Below are 16,222 nucleotides of genomic sequence, written 5' to 3' on the forward strand. Positions count from 1 at the left end.
TTGAACTTGCCAGAATCATAGAAAAATCCTATGAAGAATTAGGTAGAGATAGTTTGGGTGGGAAACCACTAAAACCCCAACTAACTGGAAATACTGAAAAAACATTTATTAAAAATAATCTCATTACTTTTAAAAAGAAGTGGCAAGGTAACAAACAATCCACTCCCAGAGAAAAACAGTTCCAGTCCAAAGGAAAGTCACCCAATCGGAGAAATAGATCTCCAGAACAGGGAGGCAGTTCTCCCCACAGGGCGCCCTCTGAGAAAAGATACAACCTTAGAGATAGGGATAAAATAAGAAAACTTGATAGATATCAAGAAATTGATACACGTCCCTCTCGATCTTTTCAGACTTCCTCACAGAAATCGGAAAGAAGAGGACGGTCAGAACACAAGGAAGAGTACGTCAAGTCCAAAGACAAGGAACCTGCTCATCAAAGTAAAAAAATTAAATTTCCAAAGAAGAAGGTAGCTAGTATTAAAATAAAACATGCCGAGGATTCTGAGGACACAACTGAAAAACGGAGAGTGGGCCCAGACAATGCTAGACAACGCAGCAGAAGTGACCATAGCTCGCAAGATACGGATGGATATTCTGGAGACAGTGGACACGAATGAATACATTCAAGTGGAAACTGCAGACACCAGAGTTAGCATACCCCATAAATTATATGAAATAACATAAGTATTGAGGGGGACAAAACTAGGAAAATAAGAGGTCTCTTTTGGGAGAACCTTTCGAAGGGCTATGCTATCCTTCTAGCAGAGAAAGACTGGCCACCAGAGTTTGTCAGGGAGTGCCGACATGGCGAAGAAATGATTATGCCTGCCTTCTCAAATCACATTCCAATTCATAAAAAATACACATATGCTAGAAAATGAGCAGTGGCCCAAGCCCCTGCATTATCTAAAAATTATGTAGGGTGGGATAAGGATTCTCCTCAACATAAAATTCAGTTAAAAAATCAACCTACTGCACAGAGGCAGTATCCTGTTAAGCAAGAAGCTAAAAAAACAAGTCAGGGAGATCTTAGATCAACTTGAATACCAGGGGGTAATTGAAACATGCACCTCACAAATGAACAATCCTTTGTTTCCTCTCTCCAAGCCAGACGATTCATATTGTCTAGTTTTGGACTACAGACACCTAAACTCTTGTTGCAAAACGTTTGCAGTACACAGTGCAGCACTAATGAATAACATAGATATTTCTAATAGCTTCTTTTGTCAAAATATAGCACCAGAAAGCAGGTATTTGACCGCTTTCTCCTCTATGGGGGCAAAAAAAACAATTCTGTTGACTCCCACAGGGATTCAAGAACAGCCCAGGATTATTCTCAGCCAGGGTAACCGAGTTACTACAAATGTATGATGATGAGGCAATATCATATGTCGATGACATCTATCTTACAGACGATGACCTGGAGACACACTTGAAAAGAGTGAACACCATTATACTTGGGTTCGCAGCTGAAGGGTACAAATTCAACTTTAAAAAGTCACGAATTGCCCATCTAACTGTCCTGCTTTTAGGATATGAGTTATCAAGTGAAGGCAAAAGCCTAGCAGACAACTTCTTAGAGAAGTGTGCAGTACTCCAAGCTCCAAAAACGCTGAAAAACTTGCAATCAATTCTAGGTTTCCTGAATTTCGGAAGAACATACATTCTAAATTATGCAGAGAGGGTTAAACCTCTCTACGAATTAATAAAACCTGATTTCAAACCAATCAATTGGACTCAGAAACACACAGAAATGTTAAGAACATTACAAGCAGACATGTTAACTAAAACAAAACTGCAAAGACGCGCAAACGAACGCAACCTTGTAATCCGAGTCATCCCAGGAAGATGCGGATTCACATACCTGACCTCTGAGGGAGAAACGGTACCAGTAGCTTATAAATCTCACTTATACACACAAGCTGAAATGAAATTGAGTTCTACTGAAAAAATTCTGACTGCGGTTCAAACTGCTGTAGCAAAAGAAAGAGCCCTCACACAAGGTAAACGTATAATAATCGTTACAACGGTACCTGCCCTAGAGGCAGTAACAAGACCAAGCATTCTGAATGCTATGGCATTAGATCCAAAATGGATACAATGGGAAAATTCTCTTGCTGCAACAGACGTGAAACACGCATTTGATCCGAAAATGAAAAAACTAGAAGATCTGGAATACGAACATGAATGTCCTCTGTCAATCGAAATTCTGCCTCTCGAACAATACACCTGTGTAATCTACACAGACAGATTTGCACAACACTACGTTGTGAAAAAACAAGTTTACAATGCATCATGCGCGATTGTTAAAGGTCGCTGGCGCTTAGGTAAATTCAGACCGATGGTCACCAAAACTGAATCAATCAGAAACTGTACAGCTCAGCGAGCTGAAATAAGATCTTTAAAGATGGCGCTTGAAAATGCCGATCGCGAATTCCCCACACTAATAGTGTGCGATTTACATTACTGCGTCCAGTCTTACAATAATGACATGCAGACATGGATCAAAAACGGTTACAAAGATGAAAGTGGTGCCACAATAAAGCATTAAAAAATTTGGCAACAAGTAGTTCTTTTGCAGAAAGAACTACAAAAGACTCACGTGATACATACACTGAGTCATCAACGTGATGGCGTTCACGTTGCGGGGAATTAATTGGCTAACAAAGCCACAACGGCAGCTGTCAAACCGGCTTCCGTAGCTACAAAAAAGCGTACTAAAAAACATATAGACGGTGAAACGTTACTAGCAGTAAAAGCCTCAATGGAAGGCAACTATGCGACGTTACCTTTAAATTATCCACTCGGAAATATATACATAATTGATGCGAACTCCGTTCCATTTGCTCGAATCCTTGGAGTGGGGGATAGAGTAATTCCAAACACGAACTGGAGGGCTTACTTGATTCAAGAAGCACACATGGGAATGGGTCTGAGGCACCAATAGATCTTGAAATCTCTAATAGAATTACAATCACAATACTGGTGGCCAGGGATGAGCGTGCACATTTACAACTTTGCAACTAATTGTCAGGGCTGCAATAGAGATTGCAGTTGTGAACCGGACCAGACACCAGCTCGGACACCTCTATTAGAAAGCATTAGGCTATCTATATGCAAAAACCTAGATGGAAAAAGGCGATCCTATAATTATTAAGACGAGATTCATTTAGATGAGGCCCCAGCGCTCGGCTGACGCCAGAACTGTTATAAAAGATTTGCGAGTCTTTATCGGCACATACGCAATTGGCATGCTACATTCTGACCAGGGTCCTGCATTTAGCTCTCGAGCTTACAAAGAGGCCATGACCAGCATGGGCATTGCATTGCGGTACTCTAGTCCATTCCATCCCGAGGGAAATGCGGTAGTGGAGAGAAAAAACCGTGACATAAAGCAATCTATAACGGCGAGGGTATTAGGTTCGGGTGATGGGTGGGTCAAACATCTAACAAGTGTCCAACGTAGTCTTAATAATCTGCCAAGAAATTCTCTAAGAGGTATCACTCCATACAAACTTTTGTTCGGTACTAGAATGATAATCCAGGACTTAGATTTTCAGACTTCAGTGGTGAAAGAAAAATCCTTTGACATCAAAGATCGTTTGGCTTTTCTACAGGACTTAAATGAAACAAGAAGAAGTCTAAGTAACACAAAGCTAAAGCCAACGACCACTGAAGAAAAACCACCTGTCCCAGCAAGACCTGTCTGGATTCCAAAGATTGGGGATCTGGTCAGAGAAAAGATCGCGGTGAAGAAGGAATTTGGGCCTTCTTACAGAAAAGCAGTCTTAGTTGTCAGCGGAACAAGATCAGTAGTACGACCGCCCCTTGCTGGTAAAAAGGAGAACAGAGTTGTATCAATCGACCTGGAAAAACCACAATCATGTGGCCAATAATAATTAGAAGGCCCAGTGGACTCCCAAGAAGTAGCAGAAGAAGGTTCAAACTGAGAGACTAATCACTTTTGATAAACCTACAGTGAATAAAAAAGGACTATGCTACAAAGCCATGGAACTTGTGCCTCTTGAAACCCAAATTGCAGCAGTTCGTCAAGAAACACCAGTCTACAATGATGTAGCCTCTGAACATACAGAATCAAAGATTAATAACAATCAGGAAGCAATTCCAACAATTGACAGAACTGCATCTGGCTACTTCATCAATTTCGATGACTTTTCTGATGATCCAAGTGAACATGAAGAAACGCCAGCAAAAAAAACTTTCAAAGAAAAATTACAGAACTTTTTCATCAACTCAAAGAAACATATCTGATTTCACTATGGATTGAATTATGGATTGTGTTAGGAGTACTTTTCCTTCAACTTTGTCTCATAATGATTTTATGTTTGGGTAGATTTATTGATGGAAAATATAATACAATGGACACAGCAAGTCAGAACATCAACTTGGCCCTAAAGCCTCACAGATCTTCTCACATTGAAAAAAGAGAACTATCATCAGTGAACATCACAGCAATTCCTATACCTGGTGGTGTAGCATGGTACAAAACAGATTACGAAATCTACGGCCCGGTTGAACTCTTGAAATATCTACATCAGTTCAAGGTTTCATTAAGTGACTTTGTATCACCTAGTACTTTCTCTGATGATTGGGACTTTGAAAATATTAATAATATGATGTCAGATTTAGAAATGTCAGCAAAATTCACAGAACATGACTATTTGCAGGGTTCATCGAACTATGAAGAAATGTATTGTTATAATCATTATGGTCATCACTATTTGTATAAATCTGCTAATCCTAGAAATGTTTTTACTTATAATCAATGGGAACATTGCCCAACACTGCCAAAAGGCAGCTCGAAAAAATTTTGAGAAATTCACATACTTCTCAGGGTTTAACAACACATATCCAGGAAATGTTTTATTTTAAAATGTTAAATAAGACAGGAATGAAAAACATGTTGACAAATACTAAATTGATATATTCTGAAAAATGTTATGAAAAAATGTCTACATTTGGTTTTGAATTTTGGAAAAACAACATTGAGACAAAAACCATCTGGGGTACAAATAAAATGGCAGGTACAAGGTCTAGAAGCATTATTCAGAGCCTGCATGATCCCAGAACAGATAATATTCCTGAATGACACCATTCAACAAATAACCTGTCTTGGCCTAGCCAAGATGAAAGACTTTAACAAACCGTCTATTCCAAAGCCCATACCTGATAGTAATAGCACTACAGATGTGGAGATAGGCGTATCCTATATTTTACACCAAAACAGAACAAATCCTGATTGGAAAAAATGGTTGATTTGGCCCACAGACACTAATAACTGTCAAGATAGATTTCTGAAATAAACACAGGGGTTCAAACAGACCAGGCCAGGCCCAAGATATTCCCAGAGACAACATCCAGGGAAAGTTACAACATACAGTGTAGGGAAACTATGCCTCGAATGGCTACAGAGATCCACACTGCAGGAAATTAAGCAACACTTCACTTTACTTAAAGAAGGTGCTGACTTGCGAGATTTCATATTGGGACCTCGCAAACCGCGTCAAAAACGTTTCATATACGCCGGTATATTGAAACTGCTGAAAAAATACGAGAAATTGATCGTATTAATTTGGAAAAATCACGGTCTGTAGTGGACAATGGGTTAACGACTCTGTCCTCCAGAATTTATTCACTGGACAGCATTGTATCATCTGCTATTGATATAATAGAGCAGGACTTGCTAATGTTACAACATGGCCAGTCCCAATTACGTTCTGTTGTACAGCTAGGCTGGACATTACAAAATCTGCGTTCAGGTCACGTGCCATGGCGTCTAATCAACAAAACGTCATTATTTTCTATCTTTAACCTTACTGATAAACAAATCAGTTTGGCACAAAAAGGAGCAGATTATACGATTCTGAGCATTGAAAAACTTGAGAGATTACCATTGACAATGTCAGAGAGACCTGTCATTGAATGGATAATACATGGTACAATTATAATTCCGATAACGACTTTCCAGTTTAAGTATTGCCAAAAATATATACCAGCAGGCCTGTATGAAAGGTTGGGTAAAGAATACATCAAGTCAACCTGGAATTTACCTTATACACATAAATGTTATAGTGAAGGGAAAAAAGAAGTATTTCTTAGTGGCAACAACTGTAAAAATTCACTAAGCGGTACACTTCTGTGTCAAGGTATTAACTTGCATGGAGCCTGCGAAGGTTCATCAAATAACCTTTCATGTCACCTGCATGGCACTCCTGCAACATAGATAGAGCCTTTTTTCAGACAGCTTTCCAACGGCAGCTAATAAATGACCACAGCTGTTGTGGCATGGTGCCAGGATTAGCCTATCTCGTGAGCGTTACTTCCAGGGTCATTTGCTGTATGCAAGTATTGTATCCAAACAGCGAACCAGACATGTAGGCAGCAATATGGCCTTCTCTGAATATCTCTTCTATTCAAATTGATACTTTAAGCAGAATGAAGTCTATTCTTTTACAGACAGCTGTGCCTTTAACCTCGTCCGAAGAGACGTATGATCTGCAAGTTGCAAGGACAGCGGCAGAGATACATACACTATTATCGACAAATTGCCCCGTGCATTTCGTAGAAATGTTAGGTCAAATTTTAAACATGTCTGATACTAGTGGCATCGCACATGTATTTAAGACCATTTTTTCGGGACTGTTAGCACCCATTGAAACAGTCCTGGGCATCTTCCAGAATTTTGTGCATTCTGTATTTGGTGGACTGCCTCTTCTATTGGGACTCGTAGCAGGAATTTTATTTTTTGTTCCTTCTGCTCCGATATGGCAAGTCAGGTCACAGACAAAACTCAGGCTACAATGGAAGAAACGATCGTTGCTATACGATACCGAGAACGGATCACTACCTGGTTTCTTTCATTCAGACCAATCTGGCAAGATTGCATCTTACCTGTGCTTCGATGCCTCCTATGCGGAGAAGAATGCGTGCTGGACGTCTGTCTTACACTACCATCAGCAGTACCTATGGATATCGATACTTTGCTTGGTTCGGTAACGGCTCATGCAACGTGTTGTCCCCAGCGGCTACCTATTCTGATGAAGGCATTCGTTGAGACTTCACCATTACGATTAGGTGGCGGTGAAGTACGAGATGAAAGCAGCACCACACAGGTACAACCTTCAGTGAGCATTGCTGATCCAGACATCGATGATAGCAATGACTCTCACATATGCATTATGTCAGCTTTTTTGAACTTGGTCGAACTTTCGCCTACTGTTGTAGACCAATTTTTTGCAAGCCTGTCTGATTTGATGTTCTCTCCTAACAACCAGAATAACTTAAAAAAAACAACGAGCACACAGCGTTCCCTGAACTCTGAATTCGGCCTTCTGTTTTTATAAACAAGACTCCTGAAAACAATTGGAATTATTTTTTCCCCTGAAAGCCAAATTATTTTTGCATTTCCAAAATATTTACCCTTTTTTTTGGCACATGGTACTCTGCTTAAAGTAGAACTATTCTTAGAGAACAAGATTTCTATTTTGAAACTCTAGAGACAATATTTTGATTCAGCCTCTAGCACATGTACAGTATTGTATAAATATGTGATGAAATGGTCTCAACCCTCTCTTCTGTAATAAGAGCCATTTCATAAATGTAATTTTTGCACTTCGTTCAGCCGATATTTAAATATGCATTATCTGAATGATATCACTGCTTGAAAACCGTACAGAACAAATACTCATTTTCGTGTATATACCATATACCATTTCAAAAGCAATTTATGTATTTCGGGGTGGGTTGGAAAACTCATGCATCGTTATATGTTTAGTATTGCTTAGTATTTTAGTAATGATTGACATAATACGTGGAGTGGGTGTTGTAAACGTATCTAGGACCCTATTTGAATATTCCCGATTCATGCCCTTATGTGGTTGTAACAAATAATATCCTTATAAAGGCATAAGAATCATATCCATATTTAGTCATAGCCAATGCAGTCCAAATACGGCAAGGCTACTCCCATAGACTCCTAGAAAGTACAACGCATTCTTTAAACAAACCAAGCCTCCAGCAGCCAGGGAAATCCCCCTGCTTTTGTTTTGATTTGAACAAGAACTCCTGGAGTCCAGAAAGAACTGTAAGTTCCTAGTGACGTCTTATGTCCAACCTTACGTCAAACTCTGCACCTTCCAGGTATAAATATACCAACGTTGCCTTAAGCAAACACACGGTGGTTTCGAGCAGAGCCATCTATCTACTTGCCCGAAGCCCAGCTGATGCGAGAGCCGAAGGAAGCCGACCCTCCCATTGACGCACTGAAAGAGACGCTGTCTTTTCTCCTGCCGAGAAACCCAGCTCCAGTGTTTCCAGTCACCCTTGCGGGTTTCTGGGAGATCGAGTCCTGAGAACGAGATACAAGACCTCCTTCATTCTATACCCAAGGTAGGCAGCGGATTAGCTCCTTAAGAGAATTCTTGATGCAGATTCTTGGCAAAAACTAACTTAACTTAAACTGCAGCTCACTTACTCCTTCCCACGTACTAGGCTTAGGTAGGTACACCGGGGTAGGCGTATCTTAGTAGCACCAGTTGAGTACGTTTAGTCAATGATTTTATGTATGTATATGTTTTATCCATTTTAAGTATCATATGGCTCCGAAACCATATAAATGCTTTTACAGTATTATTTCATTATACTCCTTTTACTGTACGTACTTTACTTCATGACAAGTATTGCAATTACGGCAATTCACTTCTCTTGCACGAGAAAGAGGACTGCTCAATAAATAACTTTTATTGAAAACGCCTGTCTCTCTATTTCTCTGCACTCGGGTAAAACTAAGCATGCACGATTGACTGAGCAAAATAGATGTCTATTGTTTTCACATGACTCTGGAGATATACTCCTTGTTCTGGAGGGAGCAAAGTTGTCATGTTTTTCGTTCAGCCGATATTTAAATATGCATTATCTGAATGATACCACTGCTTGAAAACCGTACAGTACAAATACTCATTTTCGTGTATATACCATTTCAAATGCAATTTATGTATTTCGGGGTGGGTTGGAAAACTCATGCATCGTTATATGTTTAGTATTGCTTAGTATTTTAGTAATGATTGACATAATACGTGGAGTGGGTGTTGTAAACGTATCTAGGACCCTATTTGAATATTCCCGATTCATGCCCTTATGTGGTTGTAACAAAAAATATCCTTATAAAGGCATAAGAATGATATCCGTATTTAGTCATAGCCAATGCAGTCCAAATACGGCAAGGCTACTCCCATAGACTCCTAGAAAGTACAACGCATTCTTTAAACAAACCAAGGCTCCAGCAGCCCGGGAAATCCCCCTGCTTTTGTTTTGATTTGAACAAGAACTCCTGGAGTCCAGAAAGAACTGTAAGTTCTTAGTGACGTCTTATGTCCAACCTTACGTCAAACTCGGCACCTTCCAGGTATAAATATACCAACGTTGCCTTAAGCAAACACACAGTGGTTTCGAGCAGAGCCATCTATCTACTTGCCCGAAGCCCAGCTGATGCGAGAGCCGAAGGAAGCCGACCCTCCCACTGACGCACTGAAAGAGACGCTGTCTTTTCTCCTGCCGAGAAATCCAGCTCCAGTGTTGCCAGTCACCCTTGCGGGTTTCTGGGAGATCGAGTCCTGAGAACGAAATACAAGACCTCCTTCATTCTATACCCAAGGTAGGGAGCTGATTAGCTCCTTAAGAGAATTCTTGATGCAGATTCTTGGCAAAAACTAACTTAACTTAAACTGCAGCTCACTTACTCCTTCCCACGTACTAGGCTTAGGTTAGGTACACCGGGGTAGGCGTATCTTAGTAGCACCAGTTGAGTACGTTTAGTCAATGATTTTATGTATGTATATGTTTTATCCATTTTAAGTATCATATGGCTCAGAAACCATATAAATGCTTTTACAGTATTATTTCAATATACTCCTTTTACTGTACGTACTTTACTTCATGACAAGTATTGCAATTACGGCAATTCACTTGTCTTGCACGACAAAGAGGACTGCTCAATAAATAACAACTTTTATTGGAAAACGCCCGTCTCTCTATTTCTCTGCACTCGGGTAAAACTAAGCATGCACGATTGACTGAGCAAAATAGATGTCTATTGTTTTCACATGACTCTGGAGATATACTCCTTGTTCTGGAGGGAGCAAAGTTGTCATGTTTATGCGGTTGTCAGAAGCTAATACCTTCTTGTCTATTCAGGGAAGTTAACACCTCCTTGTTTACTCAAGAAAGTTTCTAGTGACCTCTGAGCTAGCTGGCATTCATAATTAAGTCTAACATATTCAATAGAGACCTAGTCGACCTCAGTCCTACGTCTAAACTATCGTTTATGTTATTCCAAAGTGCAGAGCCTGTTGGGAATATAGGAACTACACTACACTATTGTCCTTTTAGCGCATCCTCTACTAAGTAGTCTGAGATGCCCAACTCGAGGGAGGGTGGAATCTGACGACTGGGATGAGAAAGTCAAGATGCGAAGCAATGAAGGTTACCAGTAAGTGATTAGAATAATATCATGTGTTTTGTCTTTCTCGTCTCAGTCGCACAACATGATTTACCAAGCAAAAATGCACTGGGTAAATCACATTAGGACGCTAGTCATATCTGCTACACTAGAAAATGTTATTTAAAATAATTGACTTTAAACTGCTTTAAGTACTCCAAATGTAAATTGAGCCAAACAAAGGACACCAGCTGTTAACATTCAATGTTTTATAAATGTATTTGGTAGAGCCCAAGCACCCAATAAAAAAAAAACCTTGCAGTTAACAAATTCAAACCAATTGAAGAAAAGTTCTCAAAAAGATCAACCTGTAAAATATTTGACAATAAAGGAAGATCCTAGGGTGTAACCAAATAATAATTTACTGATTTGCAGTTGGAAAACCATTTCTCAACAGTCCAAATGCCAGAGTAATTATAGAAGATAAATCGGGTACTGGCATTCTGGAGACTCAAAGAGATATTCACTGCATCTGTAAATTAGAAACTTGTAAATTAAAAAAAAAAAAACTTTAAAGAATCAGGTATGTAGGGGCCTGGCCAAGCTCGTGGAGCAGTTAATAGCACTCCACCGTCCCTCTTGTAGACCTGACTGATTACTCACTTTTTCATTCACTAGCCAATGGCAACACCTGAGTACCAGGAGTAACTTCCAACTCTTGAACCCAAGGGTAAACTGTAAAGAACAGGCCAGAGAGCTGAGGAGAACGTGAGAGCATGAGGCTTGTTTAGCAAGGAGGTGGCTACCCCACAAGAACCTGCTGGGGTGGTGGTGGCAGGATGCTTCTTGGAGCATTGGGTCGAGTCCTGACCCCATGATCACTCCCTGGGCTGGGGGTCTGAGGCAGAGCGGACATAGTGACTAGTGCTCTGGAGATCCCCGACACCTGGGAGGCCACCTCCCATGTCTGATGCAAGCGTACCTGTTGCTGAGACAGCCTGAACAGCCCTGTGGGAAGAAGCAGAGCAATTTGACAGGATGGCCGGATTGAAGCATTGCTTCGGACCTACTCGTGGACAACAGAAATGGCCCAACTGGGGCCCTGACACCATGAGCGCCAGGTGGCCTGGCCGACTGCATGACTTAAACTCAGGCCTAGATAGCACTGCTGCCTGCTGGGTGTGGAGGTGGGGCAAAAGGGGGAGAACAGCTATCAACACACTCTGCCCAATTTGGACAACTTAACAGGTTGACGGCTGCAGGGTACTAGAGGGTACAAGTAGGCTACCAATGGCTATGAGAGACCCAATAGGCCACTTAGCTAGGACCTCACTTGAATGCATCAGGCTGGGAGCGTGACATTACCCCAAGGGAGAAGGTAAAGCTGGGGGGGTGGAGAAGCGAGAAGCGGGCATGCTCTGATATTGACATGGTGGGCCAATGTATCCATGATGCAGAGGGACAATTGGAGGTCATAGTGATCACCCAGAGAGACGCGACGGTCAGTTGCCACATGCTGAAGGACAACCTTCTATATACAGTTGATAAAATGGAAGACCTCAAAAACTGCTCAAGAAAAGAGAACCTACTGCTAAAGGGATTCGGTAAGGAGGTCCTGGAAGCCCATCATGGTTGTTTTTGGCTCGCATGCTGTGATTCATGCTATGTGACGACCCTCCTGCAGTCTGCAATGACAGAATCCACTGTGTGAATGGGACTCAAGCAGCATTCCAAGCAACCAAGACCCAGAGACGTGTTGGTCACATTTCATTACTTCTCAGAAAAAGAAATCCTACATCATGCCAGGAAAGTGGGCGAGGTCACCTTTCGGAATGACTTGTGTGTAATTTAATAAGATGTCTCCTAACTTGGGCTATAACGAAGAATCAAGTTCCACCCTATCACTAGAAAGCTACGGGAAGATACAATTAGATATAGATGGACATATCGGTATGGTTTATCATTTGAAATTGGTCACCAGAGACACAACATTACTTATGTGCGCAAGGCCGCATCCCGGGTGGGACTCACTTTAGACTGCCTCCCAGAGACCTCTCATCCAGAGAACCCAGAACGGAGTACCTCCTGCTATATGGAAAATGTTGGGTAGCGCCCGCACAGCCAGGTGTAGTGTAGTTCCTATATTCCCAATAGGCTCTGCGCATTGGAATAATATAAACAGCAGTGTAGACGTAGGACTGAGGTTGACTAGGTCTCTACTGACTATATTAGACTTAAGGATTGCCAACTAGCTAAGAGGTCACTAGAAACTTTCTCGAATAAACGAGGATGAGTTTAACTTCCCTGGATAGACAAGAAGGGATTAGCTTCTGACAACCATATAACATGACAACTTTGCTCCCTCAGAATAAGAGTGTATCTCTAGAGTCGTCTGAAAACAATAGACAGCTATTTCACTCAGTCAAGTGGGCATACTTAGTTTCACCAGAGTGCAGAGAAAAGAGAGACGGGCGTTTTCAATAAAAGGTGTTATTTATTGAGCAGTCTTCTTTCTCATGCAAGAGAAATGAATTGCCACAATTGCAATACTCATAGTAAAGTAAAGTGCGTACAGTAAAAGGAGTACTATGAAATAATACTGTAAAAGCATTGATATGGTTTCTTAACCATATGATACTTTAACATAGATTAAAGGTATACATACATATATACATTGACTAACGTACTCAACTGGTGCTTCTAAATACGCCTACCCCGGTGTACCTGACCTAAGCCTAATACGTGGGAAGGAGTAAGTAAGTAGCAGTTTAAGTTAAGTTGGTTTTGCCAAGAATCTGAATCAAGAATTCCCTTTAAGGGTTTAGTCAGCTGCGTACCTGGGTAATAGAAAGCAGGAGGTCTGGTATCTCTCTCTCTCAGGACTCGATATCCCAGTAACCCGCCAGGGTATCTGGAAAGACCGGAGCTGGATTTCTCGGCAGGAGAAAAGACAGCGTCTCTCTCAGTGCGTCAAAGGGGAGGGGCGGCGTCCGTGGGCTCTCGCATCAGCTGGGCTCTTGGGCAAGTAGATAGCCGCTCTGCTCCAAAACCACTGTGTGTTTGCTTAAGGCAACGTTGGTATATTATACCTGAAAGGTGCTGGGTTTGACGTAAGGTTGGACATAAGACGTCAATAAAGATGTCACTATGAACTGGCCGTTCTTACAGTGCTCACAGGAGTTCTAGTACGAATCAAAACAAAAGCAATGGGGATTTCCCAGGTTGCTGGAGGTTTGGTTTGTTTAGAGAACTCGTGCTTTCTAGGAGTCCAGGGAAGTAGCCTTGCTCAATGTGGACTGCATGGGCTACGACTAAATATGGATATGATTCTTATGCCTTTATAAGGATATTATTTATTATAACCGTACAAGGGCATAAAATAGAAATATCGAATTAGGTTCCTAGATAGAAACACAATACCCACTTCACGATCTAATGTCCATCATTACTAGAACTAAGCAATAGTAAACATATAAAAGTGCATGTGTTTTCCAACCCACCCCAAAATACATACTTTGCATTTGAAATGGTATATAGTAAATACACGAAAATGATTATTGGTACTGTACGCTTTTCAAGCAGTGTTATCATTCAGAAAAAACGATTGCATATATTTATCAGCTGAATGAATTGCGAAAAATTACACATGAAATGGCTCTTAATACAGAAGAGAAGGTCAAGACCATTCCATCACATAATAATACAAATGCTTGTACATGTGCTAGAGGCTGAGGTAATATATTGTCTCTAGAGTTCCTAAAATAGAAGCTCTGTTCTCTAAGAATAGAAAAAGGTAAATATTTTGAAATTGGAAAAAAAAAAATTTGCTTTCAGGGGAAAAACAGTTACAAAAATTATCAGTAGCTTTTGTTAATTAAAGCTGAAGGCCGAATTCAGAGTTCAGGGAACGCTGTGTGCTCGTTGCTTAAAAATGTATTCTTTCTGTTCAGGGGAGAACATCATTTCAGACAGACTCTCAAAAAGTTGGTCTACGACATCAGGTGCAAGTTCGACCAAGTTTGAAAAAGCCGCAACAGTGCAGTCATGAGCATGATTGCTATCATCGATGTCAGAATCAGCAATGCTCACAGAAGGTCGTACCTGGGTGATGCTGCTCTCATCTCGCACTTCACTGTCACATAATCGTAGTGATGAAGTCTCAACGAATGCCATCATCAGAATGGGTAGCCGCTGGGTACAACACGATGCATGAGCCGTTACAGGACTTAGCAAAGTATCTGTATCCAATGGTACTGCTGATGGTAGTGTAAGACAGACGTCCAACACGCATTCTTCTCCGCATAGCATACATCAAAGCACAGGTAAGATGCAATTTTGCCAGATAGGTCTGAATGAAAGAAACCAGGTCATGTTCAGATCTCTTAGCCGGGCTAATCCGAGAAATTTAGTTATGCGGTCCCGATAGCGTATAGCTAGGATCGTTTCTTCCATCGTTGCTGGAGTCCTGTCTGTGACTCGGCTTGCCATATCGGAGCAGAAGGATCAAAAATAAAATTCCTGCTACGAGTCCCAAAAGAAGTGGTAGGCCGCCAAAGACTGAATGGACAAAATTAGGAAAAATGCCCACAACTGTTTCGAAGGGTGTTAACAGTCCCGAAAAAATTGTCTTAAATACATGTGGGATACCACTGGTATCTGACATATTTTGGATTTGGCTTAACATTTCTACGAAATGCATGGTGCAATTTGTTGATAAAAGGGAATGTATCTCTGCGGTTGTCCTTGCAACTTGCAGATCATACGTTTCTTTTGATGACGTTAAGGGCACAGTTGTCTGTAAAAGAACAGACTTTATTCTGCTTAAAGTATCAATTCAAATAGAAGAGATATTCAAAGAAGGCCAAATTGTTGCCTCCGTATCTGGAGTGATGTTTGGATACAATACTTGCATACAGCAAGTGACCATGGAACTCATGCTGACGAGATAGGCTTTTCCTGGCACCATGCCACAACAGCTGTGGTCCGTTATTAGAATATAACTACAGTTAGAAAGTTGTCTAAAGAATGGCTCTATCTGTGTTGCAGGAGTGCCGTGCAGGTGACATGAAAGGTTATTTGAATACCCATCGCAGGCTCCGTGCAAGTTAATGCCTTCACAAAGAAGTGTACCGCTCAGTGATCTTTTATATTTGTTACCTCTAAGAAATACATTCTTTTTCTTTTCACTGTAGCATGTGTGTGTATATGGTAATTTCCATGTTGACTTGATGTACCCTTTACCCAACCTTTCATACTGGCCCGCTGGTATATACTCTTGGCAGTATTTACATTTATGTTATCGGAATGGTAATTATTCCGTGTATTATCCATTCAATGACAGGTCTTTCTGACATTGTCAATGGTAATCTCTCAAGTTTTTCAATGCTCAGAATCGTATAGTCTGCTCCTTTTTGTGCCAAACTGATTTGATCATCAGTAAGGTTAAAGATAGAGAATATGTGTTGATTAAACGCCATGGCACGTAGCCTGAACGCAGTACAATAGAACGTAATTGGGACTGACCGTGTTGTAACATTAGTAAGTCCTGCTCTATTATATCAATAGCAGATGATACATCACTGTCCAGTGAATATATTCTGGAGGACAGAGTCATTAACCCATTGTCCACAACAGAAAGTGATTTTTCCAACTTAATACGCTCAATGTCTCGTATTTTTTCTGCTGTTTCAATTTGCATTACTTTCCAAGCTTCGTTGTACGCAGCGTATATACCGGCCGCTATGAAACGTTTTTGACGCTGTTTGC

This window comes from Lissotriton helveticus, chromosome 1_1, assembly GCF_964261635.1.
Source record: "Lissotriton helveticus chromosome 1_1, aLisHel1.1, whole genome shotgun sequence".
Lineage (NCBI taxonomy): Eukaryota > Metazoa > Chordata > Amphibia > Caudata > Salamandridae > Lissotriton > Lissotriton helveticus.